Source organism: Equus caballus, chromosome 2 (genome assembly GCF_041296265.1).
Source record: "Equus caballus isolate H_3958 breed thoroughbred chromosome 2, TB-T2T, whole genome shotgun sequence".
Taxonomy (NCBI): Eukaryota; Metazoa; Chordata; class Mammalia; order Perissodactyla; family Equidae; genus Equus; species Equus caballus.
This window is the reverse complement of record NC_091685.1, coordinates 126,480,751-126,491,921: the sequence shown is the minus strand read 5'-3', so window position 1 is coordinate 126,491,921 and position 11,171 is coordinate 126,480,751. Positions and strand designations below refer to the sequence as shown.

Genomic DNA, 11,171 nt, shown 5'->3' with positions numbered 1-11,171 from the left:
AACCCAGCAGTCTGGCTCCAGCAAGCATAGAGTTAACTCTCAATACTGAGGGAAAGAAATCTACTGTGGAGGATAGAGCATGAGTGAGCAGGACAATGAAAATCACGTGTGGGTCTGGGAGTAGTAACTGGTCCTGCTGTGGGTACCTGGTTTGTGTTGACTCAGGTTCTTTGGTTCTGACAAAACCAAATTTTGTTAACTTAAGTAAGGTTTTTGTTTTTTGAAGGCTATTGGACTGTTCACAACATTCATAGAAACCTCTGAGAGATTCAGAAATGAACAACATCGGAGCTGCTCTAGTTGTTCCAAATTTTACGTTAATAATTAATACACTCCATGAATTTTTCCCCTTTCATCACTCCAATGACTTCGGATCAATGTCAATAAAGATTCAAAGTATTGGACTCGGACAGTAAACCCCTAGTGAGATAAACTATAAGGACTGACAGAACTTCAAAGAAATTTTGAATTTACTGCAGTAGATTTGCTCTTGGTGGTGGTACTAGCTGTGTGATTATGAAAGTATATTTTCAAAGGACTGTGAGATGGAGAAGATACATGAGTATTAAATACATCTGGAATGAGGGTTCTCATGTGGGAGATGGTGGTACAAATACTGAATGGCAGAGAGTTAGGGGGACCCAGAATCTGGGATTTGAGTCAGTGGCATCGGTGTGACACGCACACCCAGAGGTCAAATCTTGTGTCCAGATGCTGTTCTCCACTATGAGTAGTTAGAGAATGAGCAAATTCCAGAACTGGGGCAGGGAAGCATAGGAGGGAACTGCTCTGTCTTATGGTGAAAGCAAGGAGGCTTCAGACACAGATGGAATCCCAGCAGAGGGCGGAGGGCCCACCTGCAGGGGCACCTGCTGCTCAGACTGGGGCAAGTCAGCCTCAGAAAATAACAGTGATCATAGGCATAGTATACTGGATACAATGAAAGCATGAGTCCTTTTCAATATTAAAAACAGTGGTGGGGTCAGAAGACTTTTCTTTACAGAAAAATGCTGTATATAAGAAATTACATAGAAAAATAATCATTTTGTAGCTACAATATAATATCTAATTCAGGTACCCTTATCAATTGATACTCAAGTATGCACAAAAAAGAAAATTTACACATTATTTAATGCTTCTATTCACATGTAGGTATTCTTTGAAAAACACATCTCTTGAGCCAGCCCTGACGGCCTAGTGGTTAAGTTGGGCACACTCTGCTTCAGGGGCCTGCGCCCAGTTCCCAGGTGCAGAACCGCACCACACGACTGTGGGTAGCCATGCTGTGGTGGTGGCTCACACAGAAGAACCAGGAGAACTTACAATTGTACACAACTATGTACTGGGGCTTTGGGGAGAGTGGGAAGGAAGACAAAAAACAAAGGAGGAAGATTGGCAACAGATGTTAGGGCAAATCTTCACCTCCAAAAGAAATAAGATAAAAACAGATTGTTCAAAAAAAGATCTCTTATATTCAGGGCATTTTCAGTTCACCTTACTATAAAACTGATTCCTGGGGGGATACATGATTTGAGGGAAGTACAACATAATGACCACTCAGCAGTTTTTGGAGAGATGTGCTAAACCATGACAATAGCTATATTCAACCAAAAATATCACACTAAATAATTATTGCTTAATGAAACGTAATGACATTCACTTCTACTGCACTTGTTTCTTCCTTATTTCTTTCAAAAGGAAGGGGCCTCAGACAGCTATAATTTATAAAGCAGAAAAGCAATATGCAGACATTTTATAGAACAAACGGTTATATCCGTATAAAATGTGGTCACTCCTGAATTAGCTTTGAGTCCCTTTTGCATCATATAAACTCACTGGACTTTTAAACGTGTGAGCCAGTAACCAAGCTAACCTAACTTTAAATTATGAAAAGAGTGAGGGCTATAGTTTATTCTTTAAATAATCGTTGCAATGAAAGAAATTTTGAGGGATAGAAATTTGGCAGATCGAAAATAAAAATTTTCATGCACGTATTTTTATCATATTTATAAACTCAGATCGTGTGTGTTAAGGAGGCTGTGAATGGAGACAGGGTTGTGATCAGCTTCTGTAAATCTGGATGCAGGTGATGAGTTCCGACCTCAGGCAGACAGTAGATGGAGAGTGTTGGAGGCAGTGTGGAGGGATCACATTAAACATTATTGAAAAGACAGAGATGACAAGCAGTAGCAATTTTTCCACAAGAGTTTAGAGATGCAGGATCTTTGATATAATCTTCCTCAGTTACAGCTCAGCATTCTTATTTATTAGTTGTATACCTCTGGGTAAATCACTCAATCTCTTTCTGATTCAATTTCTTAATCTGTATAAGGGAGACATGACTATTACCTGCCTTTTAAGGTTGTTGTGTTAGAGGAGCTATGATATTTATAGCACACAGATCTTGTGTTTGACATATATTTAGAGCTGGATGTTGGCTATATTCTTGACTTAACATAGGGGTAAGAGATGAGACAGTGTCAAAAGAAAAAAGCAGTCTGCTCTACATTGCATCTTAGGTTTGGGCACATTTTCTCTTTCAATAATCGGTTGCTACCTGTTCCATATCTCTCTCATAGATTTCTATGGCTTCTCTTTACTTTCTTGTCATAATGGAGGGATTAGCCAAAAAGACGTGGAAGATAAATTGTAGGATCCAGAGGTTCATTGTTCGGTTGGTGATATTGCTATCAGTTTATATGAAATCCAAACTGCAAGAACTACTAACGTATTTTTGACAAGTCAGAAACTTGTTCCCCAACCAAATTAAGTACTAGTTTATGTAATTTTAATTTTATGTAATTTTTCTATGTTTATGCAATTTTGAGTAATGTCATCTGCTTTGATGTCCATTGTCTTAGGCTTAAATACAGACAGCCTGAGTAGTGTGTGAATATGTTACCACTCATTTAAGAAGAGAGGTAACAGTAGTCGACTATAATGGGATCAATGCCATGTGCTGAATTACTGAAGCAAAGATGGAGTTTTAGCCCCTAAGTTTATCTCCATTGATATGGAAGATGTAAGCAATGTACATTTTGGTACTAAACGTATTTGATCTTTTACATATTGACGCTGAAATTTAAACACATCGTTCTTAAGACACTCTCTTTAAAACAATAATTTACCTCCATTATTTTCCCTGAGTGTAATACATTTGTGATTGCAATGATTTAAAAATAAATTTTTTCTAGAATAGTTTTAAATTTACAGAAAAGTTGCAAAGATAATGCAGAGATTTCATATATACCTCATAAGCAGTTTGCCCTGCTGTTAAAATCTTATATTAGAATGATATATTTGTCAAAAGTAATTAATCAACCAATATTCATACATTATTATAAAATGAAGTGTGTATTTTATTCAGGTTTCCCCAGTTTTTCCCTAATGCCATTTTTCTGTTCCAGACTTCCATCCAGGCCACCATAGTACATTCAGCTTCACTCCCTCTAGACCGCTCTGGGCTGTGACAGTTTCTCAGTTTGCCTGTTTCTGATGACCTTGACAGTTTGAAGAGCTACAGGTCAGTATTTTATGAAATGCTCCGCAGTGTGGGTTTATCAGATGATTAGACTGCAGTCATGTGGTTTGAGGAGGAAGACCCAGAGACAACGTGCCATTCTCCTCATGTGACATCAGGAGTGCCTGCTGTGAGTGAGGTCTCTGTAGACGTTGGCCTTGATCACTTGGCTGAAGTAGTATGTCAAGTTTAACCACTCTAGAGTTACTCATTTTTTTCTCCCTTTCCATTCCGCATCCTTTGGAAGTAAATCACTATCTGCAGCCCATACTTGAGAAGTATGGAGTTACCCTCCGCCTCCTTGAGGGTAGAGTAGCTACATAAATTATTTGGACTTCTGCATGGGGTATTTTTCTCATCTCACCCATTTATTTATTACATCATGTACTTATATCAGCATGGACTCATGCGTATTTATTTTATACGCTGGGTTGTAACCTAATACTACTTTGTTTTTATTTTCTTGCTCAAATTATCCCAGCTTTGGCCATTGGCAGCTCTTTCAGTTGGTTTCTGTGTCCCTTTGACAAACTGCCATTGTTGTGTTATCATTATTAATTTTCACATTCCCTTACTTGCTGGCACTGCAAGATGCTCTAACCTCATCTGGCATATTTCCTGTCCAGCTCATTTATGCAAGGAACTGTGTTTCCTTTGATTGGAGAGTGATATTAGAAACCAAAATCTGGGCTCTGACCGCCTTCATTGCTACCGGGCTGTTCTTGCTTCGACGCCTTCTCAGAGGACAGAGCCGAGTACCTCACACACACTAGCCTGTGTACCCCACAAATATCTCTGTGTGTATCCATCCTTCCCTCTAGGAGGCTAACACGTGTTAGTACTAAAGTCTCGAACTCTAATCCAGCCCTACGTAGATCTTCCCAGCCTGCTCTGCTTGTCAATAATGCTTCCTTCCAACTACGAAGCACCCGGGTCTCACTATGAGCCATCAATTTACTTAATTGTTTAATTCTATTATTCATATATAGTGACTTCAAAATTAACTTGTACCTCTGTGAGAAAGAGCTTTATCAATTAGAGCACAGTGCTTATGTGTAGTTTCTTTTCCCTTTAAACATGCAATTTCCAGTCATTTCCAAAGTTTCTTAGCTCAGAACTTTCTCTTCTGTCCTCACAGACGAGGTTATTTAATGTATTTTAATACAGTAAGACTGTTGTGTCACAGTCTGCATTCCATTCTAGGATCCTCCCAACCTCATAAATGATTTTTAAATTTAAATTTACATACATTAAGATCTACTCTACGGTTGTGAATTACCATGAGTTTAGACAAATGCAGAGTGTCATATATCCAGCATTACAGAGTCATATATCATAGCTTAACCATTCTAAAAAATCCCCCTTCCACAAAACCCTGACAACCACTGATCTGTTTACCAACTTTATAGTTTACCTTTCCAGAATATCATAAAAATGAACTGTGGGAGTTTCAGACTGACTTCTTTCGGCTAGCAATATGTGTTTAAACTCATCCACATTTTTGTGGGGCTTCATGGCTTCTTCTTTTCTGTCACTGAATATTGTTCCATTGTGTGGATGTCCCACAATTTCTCCATTTTCCTGTGGAAGGACAGCTTGGTTACTTCCGGTATTTTGTGACTGTGAGTAAAACTACTATGAACATTCATGTGCTGGTTTTTCTGTGGACATGAGTTTTAAATCATTGTGTTGGTGCCTGGGAGTGCCATTGCCGGATGGCAGTAAGACTGCTTGCCTTTGTAAGAAGTGCCAGGCTGCCCGTCAAACGGGTGCACCGTTTACCTCCCCAACAGCGAACGGGAGTGTGTTACTCTGCATCCTTGCCAGCAATTCGTATTGTCAGCTTTTTGTATCGCAGCCGTTCTGACATCTCTGTAGAGGTGTATTTGGGGAGGGGCTCTGGAGTCCGAATAGCTGGGATCAGTCGTGGATGCCGCCTGTGTGCCTAAGCTCCAGCAAAGCCCAAGACGCCAGGCTCAGGGGAGGTCCCAGTGGGCTGACATCACAGCCCTTGGGTACAAAGAGCAAGGATGCCTTAGTGCTGACATCAGCAGTGTTAATGTAGACAACTGAACTGTTCCCGAGGCTCCCAGGCGCGGGCGCCGCCCCGACGAGCCGGGCCGTGTCCAGGCCGCTCTGGGACAGGGTTAAGGGTTAACGGAAGAGCGGCCTGGACACGGCCCGGCTCGACGGGCGGCGCGCGCGCCTGGGGAGCCTCGGGAACCCGCCGAGGCCTGAGCTCTCCGTTTCCTGGGTCCCGAGCTCCCTGAGAATCCCATGGGTGCTGTGCACTCTGACGTCACACTCACATCTGTAACGGGGCGGCAAGTGCGGTTCCGCAGACTGCAGAGGTCTCTCCTATGAGAACAGATGAGAAGTCGGCAGTGCAGAGCAGGCGGCAGCGTCTGGAGACTGTGCGACCGGGCGCGGGAAGCCGTGGGCCCTGCAGCCTGAGGACGCCACGCTGAAGGGGGCTGTGGGCAATGAAGCCGCTTCTGTGAGACAAAGTGAAGAACTGAATTCAGTTCAGAGAAAGTGCTAGGGTTTTAAATTACTAAAGCTTACCCCAGAAAATGAAATAAATAAACGGATCAATTACCAATGACTTTAGAAAATTTTCAGACGTAAGGAAAATTGTCAAATAAATCCAGCCTTCTCTCCTCCCCAAATAAGCATGGCCAGAAAGCTTCACAGGGGAATTCTATGAAACCCTTACAAATTGATAACTAAAATGTGAATGAAATACAGAACACAGAAAAAGAAAATCTTCCACATTATTTTCATATAGAAAACATAATATTCATACAGAAGATTGACAAAGATAGTTTAAAAAATAAAATTACAGATCAGTTTCAATATGAATATTGATACAAAAATCCTAAAAACATGTTTTAGCAGCATAATCCAGTGTAATATAATCTGAATAACTGTGATTCATTCCAGAAATGGAAAGACAGTCCCATAGTTCATGATATAAATACATCTAAAGAAAAAAACATACAATCTCATATAATCCTGTCTATATATACTAAAAACCACTTGATTGAACATCCATTTTTTATCAATTCTCTTAGTAAAATATTTTCTTTAATATATAAAATGTATATGTATCTCATTTATATGCCAATGTTATGCTCAAGGTTAAAAATACATATTACATTAAAGTCAGAAAAGACAAACGTATTTATGGTCACCACTAGTATCTCATTATATTTTTCTGGAGCTTAATAATTTTATTTTATGACACTTGTAATATTTTTAACAGCTCTTAATAGATATATAAATAAAATTAGGTATACAGGAATTAATGCTTCCAGAGGAAGGATGATTATTTATTTTATTGTTTGGGGCTATAACTTCCCCAGCAATGTGACTTGTAAAAATTAAAATAGCAAGCATTCACTTAGTGCTTACTGTGTGTCAAGCATTTCTCCAATGGCTTTATGTGTCCTAACTCACTTAAATTCACAACAATTTTGAGTTAGACAAAACTGAGATATAGAGAAGTGGAGCAATTTGTCCAAAGTCACGTTAGCAGCAAGTTGCAGAACCAGGATTCAGCGTGGTCTCCACCAGGATGCATCTGGCCTCCTATGGTGGTAGATTTATGATTACTTCCAGTTTCATTAGTCACTTGATTTTGAAATTAAGCTCTTAATCCTATTGACTTTTCTCTCCAGTGGATACCACTTTCTCTGGAACTCCCTGTAAAACTACATTTTCATTTTTGCTGATCTCCAGCTGTTGGCTTCTAAAAACTCTTTCAAGATGAGCTAATCTTTCATATGTCCAAAATGAGATGTTATTTTCCTTCTGAATTAGATAAAACAGCTTTCTTCATGAGTTGAATTCTTAGATGATCCACTTTCTTTCCCAGTTAACCACATACTTTTAAATAGGAATCCAACAAAGTTATATAATCAAGATTGCTGTGAATATTAAATGAGTTAATATATAATATCATATATATGATATATGGTGTTCTCTATAAGTACAACCGCATATGTCATATGTAATATTACACATATGTAGCAGTTTTACATATATGTACATATTCATTTACACCATTACATATATACAACATAGTGACATCTATATTATTTATCTAATTATATGCACACTATATATGATATTGTGTGTATTACACAAAATTACACTATTACATATGTGCATATTGTATATACACACAATACCATATATATCACATATATGATTCTAGTTGCTATTTTGACTTACATATGTAATAGTGTATATATATACACTATATATTATTTATATACACAAATATGTAATAGTATATATTATTGATACAAAAATCCTAAAAATATAATAATAGTATATATATAGTCTACATATTATTATATAGCATATATATACATTTGTAGTTGCAATGTTGACACAGAACAATTTTCCCCGTGAAAGAATGTGGCTTTGATATATGCGCCAACTATCTCAACACAATAGGTACATTACAGTAATAGTAAAATTATTTCTGGAAAGAAAAGTTACTAAATATGATCCGCCTATACCATATTTCCGTTATTCTAGTGCAAATCCAAGCTTGGTTGCATACCAGATTCGTCTGTGGAGCCCGCACTCCAGACCTCCTGAATCAACATTTCCTGGATGAGGCTCAGGTACAAACATTTTCACAAAGACCCACAGACGATTCAGATCTGTAAAGAGGAACGAATTCATCCAGTGTGTTGCCACAGAGCACACCCTTTGGAGTCGCATCCCTCCGGGCTCTGAGACAGGCTTCTCCACTCTGCCAAGCGAAAGCTGCTCTGGGCTCAGTGTCCTCAACTGGTCAGTATGACACCTTTGTAACCATACTCCAGCAGGGATAAAGTTCATGTATTGATTCAACTAACACAACTCATTGTGTGTAAGGCATTCTTCGACATACTCAGATACAGTGCTTTAAAACAAACAAAAACGGACCCTCTTCCGCATTGGGAGGAAAAAAGTTAAAATCAAATAAATATTAAATTAAAGCCAGCTTATAAGGTACTCAGTAAAGAATGGGAATGCAGGAGGTGAGAGAGGCTTATCCTTCTGAGAAGATGACATTTGGCAAAAACCAAGGAAACAGAGTCAGTGAATCCTGGAACTATCTGAAGGAAGGGCATTCTAGGTTCATGGAACCAGGAGAGACCCTGAGGCGGGAAATGCTTGGGAGTTTCTAATGCACCTCAGTGTGGCCAGCGGGGCCGAGGTAGAGTGAAAGGTAGGATAAAGCGGTGATTGATTCATGGTGGAGAGATGGTCAGACGCTGGGTAACAAAGGCTGTGCAGGTCTTTTTCTTTTATTCCAAGGCAAGCGTGAGTTATTGGACAGTGTCAGCAGATAAGTGATAGGTCTGAACTTACGTGGCTGGCGTTTCATCAGGATTCCAGGAGCCATGATGAGAAGGAGGAGACCAACCATGATGGCAGTCCAGGCAGGGACGATGGGGCTTGGACCACGGTGGTGGAGATGGAGAAGCTGAGCAGTTGTCGAGTTTCAGGCGTATTTTAAAAAATAGTGTCAGCAAGACAAAACAGAAGCGAAAGCTCATCGCAGTGTCCTGGCAGAGTTTCCTTTTTGCATTTGCTTTCCATTAACAGTTTTTACATTTTTGTATATTTCATAAAAAATGTGAGTTCCCTGCCAACCCTGCCCTCAAACAGTTTGGGGAATCGAAAATTTCATTCGGTATTTAATAGACTCCACACTTCAAGTTAAATTACATAACAGAGTTTTAATAAAACATTTTAAAATTCAGAACGTTAAACATCATTATAAAAGAAACATCAATGTATTTGGCAGCAAATACGCTACATAATCTTTTTATCATCACATCAGTTAAGCACCAGCAATTTCCAAACTCTAGACCATGAAGCCTGAGTGGTCCCAGCTTCCAATTTTCCTTATTCATCTTGAAAAAATCACCACTCCTGCTAAGTTGTGGGCACAAGAGGAAAATTGTAAAGCTATTGCTTCTATGATGAACAAGAACAGGAACCCAAAACAGCCATCAGTAGTTTTACTGGAAGCAAAACAAATTACAATAAATTATAAATGTATAACTACCATGTATTTATAATGTGTTTCAAATGTCAACATTTGTTACCAAGAGGTTCCAAGAATCTTTCTTCTGAAATAATTCTCCACTGAAGATTAACTTTGGTTCTGTTCTAAGACTTTGTTCACCCTATGAATTACAATACTGTTTTCTTACATATCTGTGCATGTGTCCCCATCTGGCTTGGTCTCACCTCGTTTTATTGTCTTCACAATAATGAGCTAACACAGAATGCTTGTTTTGCAGCATTTAACACTTATTTAAAGCTATTATAGATCACATTAGGGTGGACCAATTTGTGTATAAATCCTAATATTTTTGTCTGTTTTGACCTTAGTTTAAATCATTTTTCACAGAATTCTGAGTCAAAGTTCGGAGCACCTCTAAGTATCTTGACATATATTATTACATTGCTTTTCGGGAAACTTCCATGAATTTATGTATCTACCAGCCATGTGTGAGAATGCCTGCTTCACTTCATGCTCAACTACAGAATCCATTAAATGTAAGTCACTCTGCTTTCTCCAAGAGCTCAGGAGATTGTTAGCAGGGTACATAAACTATCGAATATTTTTATCAACTATGCCAATCTGTCAGGGACATGGTAGGAAGCAGGACAAATTCATGTAAGTTGCATATTGACAGTCTTACTCTCCCCATACCTCATAAATTTGGAGTCAGTGTCAATGTGACTGGGTAAATCAGACTTGTAGTGCTTCTAGTTCATAATGGATTAAGCTGGTGTTTGGTGTTTAGAATGATTCATTTAAGAATTAATATTTAGAAAATAGAACTATTAGTTTATTATTTCTGCTGCTACAACCATGTAAAAATCTTGGCAATAGTTTCTAATAAATAAATGGAAAAAAATAAGTAGGATGTGGAAAAAGTTTAATGACAAATTGACATACCAATAAACAGACTGTGATGGCATAAGCAGTTAATGGAACTCTTGTCTAAACGTCTCCATGATTTGTAGTAGAAAATGAACTAGATCCCTGGATAGAGCAAAGTTGCCAGTTTTCATTTCAGGTCGGACACCAACTTGCTCTGAGGTTTTAGGAAAAAAGAAAAGTCTTTTAAGACCTCAATTCCCTCTCCTTAGAAGATTTCTGGGATTTATGTCAGCTCTAAAATATTGTGATCACACAGTTCTCACAGATGAATACAACTCACGCAGTCATAAGCCAACAAAAGCACAAATACACTCTAATTAATTTAACCACTCTTTTGGGGGATATTTAAATTGTTTCTACTTTTTAACAACAAGAAATAATACTAACATAAGCACTCGTGTATGTTGAAATATACAGAGCTATGCAGTACTACTCTTTGGACGATGTATCTGAACAGATTTGCTGAGTCGAACTGAACACATGGTTTTTAGAAATATGTGAAGTCAAGTTTCTCTCTGGAAATGCTCCTATTTAATACTGTCAACAGCAGTGCATTACAGCACCTATTGCTCTGACCAAACATTGGATATTACTCGACTTTTATTTTCTCCCCAGTCTGATGGGTGAACAATATTATCTCCTTATTTTTAATTTGTATCTTGCTGATGAGTTGTAAAGTTGAATGTC

At 38.5% G+C, this 11,171-nt stretch overlaps 1 long non-coding RNA gene across 1 annotated transcript; it reads right to left on the bottom strand.

Moving 5' to 3' along the window:
• Positions 1–4,909: 4,909 nt before the first annotated feature.
• Positions 4,910–5,658, bottom strand: LOC138923111 (uncharacterized). The gene is made up of 2 exons (XR_011436322.1): positions 5,256–5,658; positions 4,910–5,101 (listed from the first exon to the last, which is right to left on the bottom strand). It is a non-coding gene; the product is annotated as an uncharacterized lncRNA (long non-coding RNA).
• Positions 5,659–11,171: the final 5,513 nt, after the last annotated feature.